At 33.7% G+C, this 13,245-nt stretch overlaps 1 pseudogene; it reads left to right on the top strand.

The window, feature by feature from the left end:
• Positions 1-11,906: 11,906 nt before the first annotated feature.
• Positions 11,907-12,360, top strand: LOC122218400 (annotated as a pseudogene).
• The last annotated feature ends 885 nt before the right edge of the window (positions 12,361-13,245 follow it).

The following is a 13,245-nucleotide window of genomic DNA, read 5'->3' as shown; positions in this document are numbered from 1 at the left end:
CTCAGCTGAGGTTAATGAAGGTGTTCATTTACAGTCATGACCGGGAAAGTGTGTACCAGTAGGCACCAAAATGGATTATCTGGATGATAGCTATACATCTCATCTCTGCCCTTATTGTGTAACAGCAGCCCTATCCTCTTCGGAAATAATCAGAGTTAATTACACTTGCCAAACTGCTGACTCCTGCCTTTGCTTACTGGTCCTTGGACACAGTAACCTAAAGTGCTTGAGTGGCAGCCATCATTTTTAGCTTAGTTTTTGTGATCCCTGGTGAAAGAATGTTCCCTTTGGGGAATACGAGCTGTAACTTGGCAGAGCATTAGTATGTGAGAGAAGAAAGCCAAAACACTTCCATGTGTTATTGAGAATGATGATAAGTGGAGGTAAATCCAGCTTCCATATTTAATTATCAAACTTATGTCAGACATATATTCTTCCTGTTGGACATACAATGACATATAGAGGTCTTTAGTTCAATTTGTATACTAAAGCTTGGAAGACAGTACCTCAACCTTGTATACTATTGTCTCAAGGAGAAGGCGGTGGGACACATCAACTACATCTCCAGCAGATTGTTCAAATACTCTATCAGCTAGTCATTTCAGGGTGGTGAAGTATGGGATATAAAGTAGATTCTAAAGTCCTGAAATAAATCTTACACTTTCTTTGCTATAAAGTGGTTCCCCTAATCCGGTGTGATTAATGTGATTAAATTCTCCAAATATCTCAAGGAGTAGTGCATAGTGAGGCCCTCTGGATATTATTTGTCTAAACAAATCTATGGGCTAATGGAAAAGAGTTCAATGCTAATGTTTGTTGAAGTTTTATTTGAAATAGACAAAACTAGAAATTATAAAAACATATAGCAACAAGTGAAAGGATAAAATATCTTTAGGATATCCATACAATGCAATGCTCTACAGCAATAGAAAAGAAACTATTGATATGAACAACAACATGAATGGATATCAAAATTATTACATCAAGTAAAAAAGTAAAACAAAGAGTACTTTCACCTAATTCCGCTTATATAAAATTAAAAAAAATGTAAACTTACAACCTTTAGTGACAGTAGATCAATGGTGGTGTGGGGAAGGAGTAGGAAATTTGGAGAGCTGAGAGGGATAGATTACACAAGAGAAGGAAAACACTTTTGATGGCTATGGATATGTCCATTATCTTCAGTGCAGAAATTATTTCATGGGCATAAATCATACTAAATCTTATCACCTTTTACACTTTAAACATGTGTACTATATTGCATGTCAATTAAACTTTCACAAAGCTCTTTGAAAAGGAAGATATAACAATCTCATCTATTCCCACCTGGTTATTTCCAAGATTAAGTGCGAAAAGTAAACATAATGTACTTTGAGCCATATAGGTACTAAATAAATATTGGCTATTATTACTCATAACAAATAAGAATAAATTACTAGTATTAATGTAATAAAATACCAAAAAGCATTAGTAATAGGTCATAGGTCAAAAATTAATAAATCATAGCTCAAAAGCCATGGTACATTTTTCAAAACGCTAGAAACTGAATGATGATGAAGAAATTAGTAAAAATGTTAAAAAGGGAGTTGCAGCAAAAGGGATAATTTGAGAGAAATCTGCAGCCCTATTTCAGTTACAATAGAAGAAAGTAAAAAATGAAAAGGTTGTGAATGTGTTCTAAGAAATTATAAAAAGATCAGAATAAAATCAAAGAAACTATAATAAAAAGTCTGGCCTGATCAGAAAAAAGAAGCGCACATGAATTATATTAGGAATAAGTAAAGAGACATAAAAACAGTTTCAATATTGGTAACGACAAGAAGGACCACCAGAAAAGAATATCAACTTCCAGTACTTCTCACACAGGTATTTGGGATTATTCTAACAGCTAAAGAAAACTAAGAAAATTAAGAGTAATAATAATATTCCCAAAATGAAAAAGGTGGAAACCAGAAGATTTTGGCACAGCCAAAACCTTTCAGAATTGGGAAATTCTTTTACTTATTTGGGAATTATTCTCAAATAGGTAGAGACATCCAAGAAGTTGCAGGTTTAAAAACCCTTCAGGTTGGGGATAAAACAGATCTACTATGGTTAAAGACCATGTCATGTAAAGACTGGAGGATCACAGGCAGACACATTAGAATAAAATATTAAGAGTTTGAAAACCAACATTCAAATGACCTGCCTTTAGGCTTTAAGAAACATGGGTTGTCTGGAGAAACTTATGCTTTGGAATTGGATAATGTAATACAATAATACCAATGATTTAGTTTTCTATATTGTAAATGAAAGAATCATTTCTGAAGGAATAAATCTTCATGCTAGTTTTCAAATAATTTCTTTTTTTTTTTTTTTTAATTTTTTTTTCAATGTTTTTTATTTATTTTTGGGACAGAGAGAGACAGAGCATGAACGGGGGAGGGGCAGAGAGAGAGGGAGACACAGAATCGGAAACAGGCTCCAGGCTCTGAGCCATCAGCCCAGAGCCCGACGCGGGGCTCGAACTCACGGACCGCGAGATCGTGACCTGGCTGAAGTCGGAGGCTTAACCGACTGCGCCACCCAGGCGCCCCTCAAATAATTTCTAAAAACAAGTTGTTTCAAATAAAATGTTTAGCACATAATCAATTCTAGGCACCTAAATAATGAAAGATAGACTTATAAATCTATGCTTAATATTACAAGGAGATTGTAGCTAATCTTGAAATATTCATAAGATAATTGAAAATTAAAAAAACATAGTGACATATCAGTATCAGACAAAAACAAAAGCCAAGAAAAATGATAAAACCTGATAAACACAGAAATTATAATTAACAATTCAGTGAATGCATTTAACAGTTTAAACACATCTGGAGGGGGAATTAATTGCCAGGAAAATAAGTCAAAATAAGTGATACAGAAGTGAAATGCGAAGTTTAAAAAGATGGGAGGGCGCCTGTGTGGCTCAGTCAGTTAAGTGTCCACCTCTTGATTTCGACTCCAGTAATGATCTCACACTTCATGAGATAGAACCCCGCATCAGGCTCTGTATCGACAGCATGGAGCCTGCTTGGGATCCTCTCTTTCCTTCTCCCTAACCCTCCCCCCTTTTTGCTCACGCATTCGTGTGTACACTCTCTAAAAATAAATAAATAAACTTAAAAAGAAGGAAAAGTTCAGACTAGTAGAAAAGAGATATAGGAGGTAGAGTTTAACAAATACTTAATTGGAGACCAGTAAGAAAAGTAAGAGGTTATGGAGTAAAAGAAATTTAAAACAATTTGAGTAGTTAATAGGTAATAATTTTCCAAAACAGTTAAAAGTCATCAATTCATAGTTTAAAAATACTCAATAGCCCCAAATAAGTCATAAAGAAAATCACAACCAATTACATCATAGTGAAATCATAGAAGTCTAAAGAAAAAAGGAAATAAATCATAAATGAGCTAGAGGGCAAAAAAGAGACGCTATGTTTTAATGGCAAAATTTAAACAAATAGCTGACTTTTCATCAGAAGTAATTAAAGCCACAGGATAGTGGACTATGTTTAAAACACTAAATACATAAACATTTGATAATTGGCAAGGAAAAAAATATACACTTCTGGAATTCAGACCAGTCAAAGATATTTTCTAGCAACTTAAAAGAAAGAATGCACTACCAGCAGACCTAAGCTAAAGGCCATTCTGAAAGTGTTCACCAAGTTCAGGCAGAAAGAACTATTTTCAGATGAAGTATTAGTGATGTAAAAATAAATGAAGAACAGTAAATATAAAAATGCAAATGTGAATATTGATTCTACCAAGCGATAATAATATCCTTTGGGGTCAAACATTTTATGGATAATAAATAAAATTGCATAATGTATTGGTTAGTGTTTTCCAGAAAAAACAGAACTGATAAGATATATATAACGAGAGAGAGGAGATTTATTATAGAAATTGGCTCACATAGCTATAGAGGCCAAGAAGTGCCACAATCTGCTGCCTGCAAACTGGAGAACCAGAAAAGCCTCCGGTGTAATTCAGTTTAAGTCTGAAGGCCTGAGATCCAGGAGCTCCAATATTATACGGCAGGAGAAAATGGACATCCGAGAGAGAGAGAGAGAGAGAGAGAGAGAGAGAGAGAGAGAGAGAGAGAATTTCTCCCTTTCTTGGCCTTTTCCTATTTGGGTTCTCAATAATGTGTGCCACATTGGTGAGGGTGATCTTCTTTGCTCAATCTACTGATACAAATGCTGATCTCTCCCAGAAACACTCTCACAAACATACCCAGAAATAACATTTTACCAACTACGTGGACATTCCTTAGCTCTGTCAAGCTGACATCTAAAAGTAACCCTCACACATGACAAGAATAGAAAAACATTTGGGATGAAGATGAATGGAATTAACATTATTAAACTCCTTTTATTATCTGTGAGAGGAATGAGGGTGTCAGGAGATTTTGGTAAGTAAAGAATGTATGCTCTATTTCCTAGCTACTGCTAGAAAAAACAATAAAAGAAATATAGCTTCTAAGTTGACAGAAAGGAATGTGGTATAGTAATTGTGGAATTATCAATCTTAAGAAAGAAAGCAGAGGAAATGACTACAGACAGATTACACAAAAAAGAAAAAAAAAGAAACAATAACAATTAAAAAGCGCTCTTTCCAATATATATATAAACATATAGAAATGCTGAGGTAACTACATAATGATAAGATAAAATAGAAATTAAAGCAAAACTTAACCAGTACGTCATTTCAAAAGAAAAAAAGTTTCAATTCACCAAGAATATGTAACAAGTTTAACTTGGTATGAATTTAGTAAAATCACCAGAAATTATATACAGCTGTAACTGATAGACAAACAGAAACTATCAGAAGGGATAAAGGCATTTTGAACAGAAATTAATAAACTTGATCTAATATACATACACAGAACATTGTTATCTAAGAATTAAAGAACATACGCATCTCTTTCTTGGAACTGTGGGTCCTAGGTGTTCATTTTGTTATTTCTAAGTCCATTATATGTATGTCCTGTGTTTTCTTTTAAAATTAATATTCTGTAATAGAAATTAAGGTAAAACAACTATCACAAGATTTATAGAAGGGAATAACCATGATACAATAACAAAAAATCCAGAGATTAAATTGAACAGCAAGATATTAAGTGCATGTGGAATAAAATAAGGAGTTCCAACAAAGTCTATGTGGAATATTATAGAATACTGATAGTATATATGAGGCTCTATCCAAAGACAAAATAGTTAATACTTTTTTATAACTGGAAATAACACATAAGTTTTTTAAAATGTTTTTTTTAATGTTTATTTATTTTTGAGAGAGAGCACAAGTGAAAGAAGGGCAGAGAGAGGGAGACAGAATATGAAGCAGGCTCTAGGCTCTGAGCTATAAGCAGAGTTCAAAGCAGGGCTCAAACTCCTGAATCATGATATCATGATCTGAGCTGAAGCCAGATGCTTAACTGACTGAGCCGCCCAGGCGCCATAAAATACATAAGTTTTTATATTAGGAAAACATGAATATTGTGCTGAATATACAGAAACATTCTGCTAAAACTGCAAAACATAAAGGAAAAAATAAATGCTCTAAAAGATATTCAAAAAAAACAATGTGTATTAATATGAAAAAAGAACACTGGACTGAAAGATAACTTTTCATCAACAATAATATGCTAGAAAAATCAATAATAACTAAAATGTTGAGGAAATATATTTATTATATAACTTATCTAGCTAAATTCAGAAAACAAATGTAATTATACTTGGCTTCTCATTATCAACAAATACTGGAAAAATGAATAAAGATTTTAAATTTCCAAGGAAAAATATTCTTTATTCTACAATTCTATCTCCTGTATAGTCTCATTTAGGAAGTTTAAAAATGAGGTTAGGTTGCCAGATATAACATTTTCAAATTAGAATAAAACTGAAAGTTTACCACAACAAAGCATTCCTAACTACTTTTATGAGTTATGTAACATTTAGAAAACTCAGCTTTCTCATTTGTAAACTGTGGAGGAGTGTATAATTCTACTTTGCATTGTGTACAAGTTGAATTCTAAAATTGTAAGCATAAAGTACAAATTCTGATATATTATTAGGCTTCAATGAATATTACTTATCTTTACTATTACTTTTACTTATTAACATATAGAAATAATGCTATATATTTTTGAAAGAATGGAATTAAAACACATTTATTTATTTAATTTATTTTTTCCCATCTTTATCAATATATAATTGACATATAGTATTAAGTTTAAGGTGTACACCATTGTTGTGGCTTTAATAAATTGCCCTTTGTTAAGTTGAACCTGGGTGTCACATGGTGAACCATGGGGTTTAAGAAGAAGCCACAAAAGAATTGAAAGAAGTTTATTACTCACAGGTCCTGGAGGAAGTACACAGCACACCTTGAGGGGTCACGTGAGGAGGTCAAGGCATGATACAGGCAGAGAGAAAGAAGGACCTGAGGCACATCCTTTTATTAGGGTCCTTAAGTTGGATGCTTTGGGGTTCCCAGGCTAAGACCAGATTAATCAATTCAAACCCCCCCCCCCCAAAAAAAAAAATCTAAACTCCACAGGGTCTTATATAAGGGGCACACAAGGGGAAAGGCTCTGTCTGGGAGACACAGGAGAGTGTTCATCACAAGGGCCTTTGGGGAAGTCTTATCAGGGACTTACATTTACTTGTGACTTTGCAGGGTGCTATCTAGGGTATGTGCTCAAATGAGGCCCCTGCTGGCAGTTTGATCAAACAAAATGTATGCCAAGCCAGCAATAGCATGGTGTAGCTTAGCTAAATGCTTGACAGAATAATAACGAGATACATGTATATACTGCAGAATGAAATCACTTATATTTAGACTACTCCCTCCAGTCTTGGAATTGGCAAGAAATTAAATAAAGCAAATAAAATTTACAAAAATATTAGCCTTTATCAGATATGAATAATGACACAAATACTGTGAAAAACCACTACTTCTTATAAACAGAAAAAAATAAATGAAAATATACTTCATTATTGTGTGCTAACTTTTCCAATATTTTCTGTTAACAACCTCTGATAGAGAAGTTAATAATCTGTATAAATCATTTTAAAAGCACTTCAACTAATGCTTATTGCTAAGGAAATGTTTTAAGTACAGGACAAAAATATATGAGTATTTTATCATCAAAAGTCATGTTTTTTGGTCTAGATCGAAAACTTTTAGTTTTTAATTTTGACTTTTAGTACTTGGAAAAAGAGATAATGCTGCTGGCAGTATCATTGCATCCAGAGATGCAAGCTAGCCAGCCCCACTTATGACCTATGCAGAAAGAAAGATTAGATTATAATAAATCAAGAATGCAGCATTTTCAAATTTGCCCAATGGATCTATATGGATCTTGGTTAGTTTGTATATTGCACTGGGCTCACCATTTCTACAGACTCTTTGTACAAGTTATTGGTGTATTTGTGGTTACATATTATTTATTAGATGACACTATCTTGAACATAACATAAAATATATTTAACTAAGCTTTTCTTACACTAAAGATTTGTGATTAATCTAGTCTTCAAATATATCAGTCACAAAACAAATATCTTGGATATCTCTTCAAACATTATGAGCTATTGGGACAAGCTAAATGTTTGCTGAGGTCGCTTAAGACACAGAATTTCATTAGAGCCTAGGAATATCACTTATTGAAAATAAGTGTTAATTTTCCTTGTGAGTTATAGATGTCTTAAGACAAATGGGAGCTCTATCAGTATTTTTAAATTCAAAAAATAAAAACAGAGAAATGTATCTTAAGAGTGCCTATAATAACAAGAAAACAAGTACTGCATGTGAAGGTATAAATGGCCCTCATTTCATAGATAGAAATCCAACTTTGGTCCCTTGAAGCAGTGCATTCAAATGGAAATAGCAAAAAGTACAATAACATTTAGAGATTTTCATGTGGAGATTGTTAGAAATTATTCTGGAACTGAAGAGAAAATGTAAAATTTCATTTAATTAATGTAGTTAATTAAATGAGATAATTTTGTGGCTAGTTGATACTCAGTTTGATTTAGACAAGTAGTAGTTGGCTCTGTATCAAACTTATCAGTATTTAAACAATTTCTTTGGGGAATAAAATTAGTTTAATGGTGTTCACAAATATTTATTTTATAGACATGTGGAAGGTACTGATTAGTCATTAGATCTTATTTATTTAGGAAGCCTCTATTATCATAGAATATACTTTATTTCCACTATTTTAAAATTATTTTTTAAGTTGGTGAGGTATTTAAGCCGTCAGGATAGCAAATTGCTAAGAAAGATATAGCACTACAATTCATCAGTGGTATGTAACATTACTCAAATGTTATAAATAAATATGAATATGAAATATAATATACTTATTTCAATGTTATTTACAAGATTCTTGCAGAAAATTATTTTCATCATCATAATAGGCCAAATTTTACATATTTTGATTTTAAGGCTTTATGTAAATAAGATTTTTCTTTGGGACAGATTTTTATAGGAGTAACAAAACGGAAAATGCTACTATTATTCTTTGTGACCAGCATTCTCAGTTACTCTATATTTTGTGAGATTTCTTCAATAAATATGAATTTTTTGGACCTATTGGTTAATTTGATTTCAGTCAGCTTAGCATACTTACCAATGGAATTCATAAAAATCTGTAAGAAATCAGATGACCTTTTAAAAAGTATTTATCAATAGGTATTTAATAAATACTTCTTGGATAAAATGATTAAAATATGTTACTAGCTTACAAGTTCTCATAGTACCTAAATTGTCCTTTTGAAACCTCAAAAATATTTTTCCCTTATTTAGGGTAAAGTAGAGGAAATTATCTCTCCAAATATCTCTTGTATGAAAACCCTAAATATGTGAAGTATATTAAAGCAATAGACCAGGAAAGATAATGATGGTAACATAAATAGACTCTCTAATTCCTCTTACAGGAACAAAACAAAAGAACAAGTAGATATCAGAAGGAAAAAAAAAAACAAAACATACCAAACAAAATAAAACAAAACCACCATCAATAATGAAAACAATAACAGAACATCAGAAGAGAGACATCTTCAACAAAATTGGATGAAAAATTATCCCAGAAAAAAAATGGGGAGATGTAAATCATCTACAACAGCTGGATTTAAAGAAGATGGACATTACAAGATACCAAGATCATGAAGAGGTGGGTTTGTATGATTGTCTTAAGCTCAGGGTATAGGAAATGCTTACAAATACCTTTAAAAGGAGGTGACTCTAAAATGGTGGAATCATTAATAGGTGGACATGAAAACAACCAGTAAAAACAGTAGAAATGTCAGGCTTTCATTTATAAGCAAGTGATATTAAGAAATATTAACAGGGGTGTCTGGGTGGCTCAGTCAGTTGAGTGTCTGACTTTGGCTCAAGTCATGATCTCATGGCTCATGAGTTCAAGCCCCACATTGGGCTCTGTGCTGACAGCTCAGAGCCTGGATCCTGCTTCGGATTCTGTGTCTCCCTCTCTTTTCCCCTCCCCTGCTCACTCTCTCTCTCTCTCTCTCTCTGTCAAATATAAATAAACATTTAAAAAAATTAAAAAAAAGAAATATTAACAAAAACTAGGAAATGAAACATGATGATGCCTACATATTCTTTTCATGTCATTGCTTAATAGTCAGTGAAGAATTAATTTTCTAGGATAATGCATTTGACAAGTATAGGCAAAATATTCTAAAATTACAGGTTAAGGGGCGCCTGGGTGGCGCAGTCGGTTAAGCGTCCGACTTCAGCCAGGTCACGATCTCGCGGTCTGTGAGTTCGAGCCCCGCGTCAGGCTCTGGGCTGATGGCTCGGAACCTGGAGCCTGTTTCCGATTCTGTGTCTCCCTCTCTCTCTGCCCCTCCCCCGTTCATGCTCTGTCTCTCTCTGTCCCAAAAATAAATAAAAAACGTTGAAAAAAAAATTTAAAAAAAAATAAAAAATAAAAAATAAAATTACAGGTTAATTTATAAATGTTTGTACAGTAGAAGGTATAACCACATAGATTACATATTTATTTTCTTATTGGATATTGAGGAGTTTTGTATCAATTAGGAAATTTATTTCATTATTAACATGACAGAATGCTTAAATCTTCAGCCCTGGGCCACCTGGATGGCGCATTTGGTTAGGTGTCTGACTCTTGATTTTGGTTTAGGTCATGATCTCATGGTTCATCAGTTTGAGCCTTCCATAGGGCTCTAAGCTGAGCGTGGAGCCTGCTTAGAATTCTCTCTCTCTCCCTCTCTCTCTGCCTCTCCCCCACTATCACTCTCTCTATCTCAAAGTAGAATAAATAAACTTTTAAAAATTAATAAATAAATCTCAAGTCTTCAATATCTTTTTTGAACTAGACTTATCATCCTACTGGTTTCCTCATTGCATAATAAGTTTAATAAAATCTTTGACAGATACTCATTTTATATTTGTATATCACAGAGAGAAGCATTTGTAATTTCATACAAACAAATTTCATACAAATTTCATATATATTTCTTTAATATATATACATATAATATGTATAATATATATTAATATACAATATTTATTTTATATATATATATAAAGAGTGTTGGGGGTTCAACTGAAATGCTTAAATAGACCTACCTTCTAGAACAAATGAAACATATTAATTCACCAGTGCTCCTCATGGGATATTTATAGCTAAGAACATCTCTTTCCCCATTATTTCCTCAGGTGCTTGAAATTTTTACAGGTACTGTGATTTGTGTTGTTTTTATAATGTCCATAATTATAAAACCAACCCAGAAAACACACACACATGTCTGCAAGCACACAAATTTCCTCATGGTTAAAAGTTGATATTTCTGGCAACAGTATTATGTGTTGTCTTCTATGTTTACTTCAAAATTATATATTGTAACTTTAAATAGGCAAAATATATTGATCAGGTATCCATGATTTTATCTAATCATATGATCAAATCACTCTGAAATTCTGTTGGTTGCCTTTTAGAATCAGCTTTTAAATAAGAATAAATAAATAGATAAATGAAGATTTGCAAAGTCTCTTACACCTGAAATCATTTCAGATTTGCTAGAAGTACCTCAAAGATTGTAAAGCTTTGTTCTTTCACACTATAAGAATGCTATAAATAATTTTATTTGATGTGTTCATTTTTTAATTGGATTCTGTTATTATAAATAGCTGAATGGAAAAAAATCAAACTAAAGGGATATTTGTGAATAGAAATTTATTATTGTAAATTTTGGGGGATTAAACACTTTACAGAATATATTAGAAGTCTCTGGAGATTTGTTAATGTTCTTAACGTCCATAATATTGTTAAGCAAAATCGAATCTGGACTTATGTGAGGAAAAATTTTATACAAAAAGACTATTGTAACAAGATGCTCTGATCTGAGGATCTGCAGGCGTCTCAAAATGAAACAAACAAACAAAAAAAACTGTGGGGGAGAGACTTTTATAGGGAATGGGGGATGCTAGCTGGGACTTTGAGGGAAAAAATGAGTAAGTGGGGGTTTGCACACAACATCACTGAGGAAGTTTAACAAGAAATAATTCATGCTGTGCAAATGATTCTTGTAATAAGTGATTGTTCTACACCTTAGAGTTTACTTAAACTTGGGGTGGGAGGAGCCACAACCGAGAGGACTGTGAGAGGAGAGAAGCCTGACTGAAGGTTGTTCAAGCCAAGTCAGTGGCCAAGTAATGGGCAACTGGTTGGGAGACAAAGTTCATCTTTAAAAACTATTAGAGATGGAATAGTTATTGTGAAGTTGAGGTTCTCAAGGTGGTTTTCACAACGGGTTGGACACACACTCTTGCTGGCTTTAAAAAAAAAAAAAAATAGCTGCATGATTTATTGTGTATGTTGTCAACCTAACAATTATGGAGAGCTTGGAGATCCAGCATTTGATGAGTGGTATGCCTTAGGAATATAATAAAACGAGTAAAACCGGTTTGTGCTGGGAGCTGGTGGCGTGGTGCAGGGCTCTGAAGAATGAGCGGACTGGTTTCCGGGGATTGTGACTTGCAGGGTCCGCCACGGAGCCAGAGCAGATGCTGGAGACACAGACGCAAGGTATGGTAAACCCTCACTCTGGGTGTGGTCTCACCAACCATGTCAAGGAGATAGTAGACGATGAGAATATGAATGCAGAAAAGTCATCAAAACAGATAGTGGATCTCCATTCTTTGCCACCTCGTGCCTATGTGGGTCAGACAGTTGTGCCTATTTTATTATAGGGACTTGCTGTGCTTACAAAAAGCCACCAAATCCCATTGGGTTTCTACCATCTTACCTTTAAACAAAAACAAGGCACAGTTTGAAGATCGCAACTGATTTATTGGGAAGAACAGAAAAAAATTGGTTTCCACTGCAGATTTACGTGATTAACAGGCAGCTTTAATTGCCACGATTCCCCCATCCCCGCCTTGGGTTTTGTTTTTCGTTGTTGTTGTTTGTTTGTTTGTTTGTTTGTTTTTAAGTATAAAAACCTTCAGAACAACAGAACTTATTTCCAGAATTGCAGAAAAAAAACATTTCCCTTATTTTTATTTAATCATCACATTTATTTAATGAGTGTATTCTGTGCAATTTTTGATCAGATTGTCTTTAACTTTGCTTTTAAAATGACCTTCAAGGGGCACCTGGGTGGCTCAGTCATTAAGAGTCTGACTTCTGCTCACAGCATGATCTCGGGCTTCAAGAGTTCAAGCCCCATGTCAGCCAGCCTCTATGCTGACAGCTCAGAGTCTGGAGCCTGTTTTGGATTCTGTGTCGCCCTCTCTCTCTGCCGCTCCCCTGTTCATGTTCTCTCTTTCTCTCTCTCTCTCAATAAAAAATAAATAAATAAGTAAATAAATAAATAAATAAATAAATAAATAAATAAAATAGAATGTCCTTCAAAATAAACTATTAAAGCATAGAAGAAGAGGAGGAGGAGGACAGGAAGGAGGAGGAGGAGAAGAAGAAGAAGAAAAAAACAAGGTTTTAGTTTGGAAGAAAGCAGGTTGAGAGGATTCTGAACATTGGCATCCTTAGAAGCCAGAGTAAGAATGCAGTGGAATCAGACAAACTTTCTGGTATGATCTGAATATTTTTGGTGTTGTCACAGCCATCAGGGAGGCTTTAGAGAACATATGTACAATACTTGGTTTTAAACACTGCATGAATGCTCCCTTAGGACCAGAATTATGTCTGCTGCCAGATGATTTTACAGGAGTT

The sequence above is a fragment of the Panthera leo genome, chromosome B1, assembly GCF_018350215.1.
Source record: "Panthera leo isolate Ple1 chromosome B1, P.leo_Ple1_pat1.1, whole genome shotgun sequence".
In the NCBI taxonomy this organism is placed as follows: Eukaryota; Metazoa; Chordata; class Mammalia; order Carnivora; family Felidae; genus Panthera; species Panthera leo.
The sequence above is the reverse complement of the archived record's forward strand: the minus strand, read 5'-3'. Positions and strand labels throughout refer to the sequence as shown.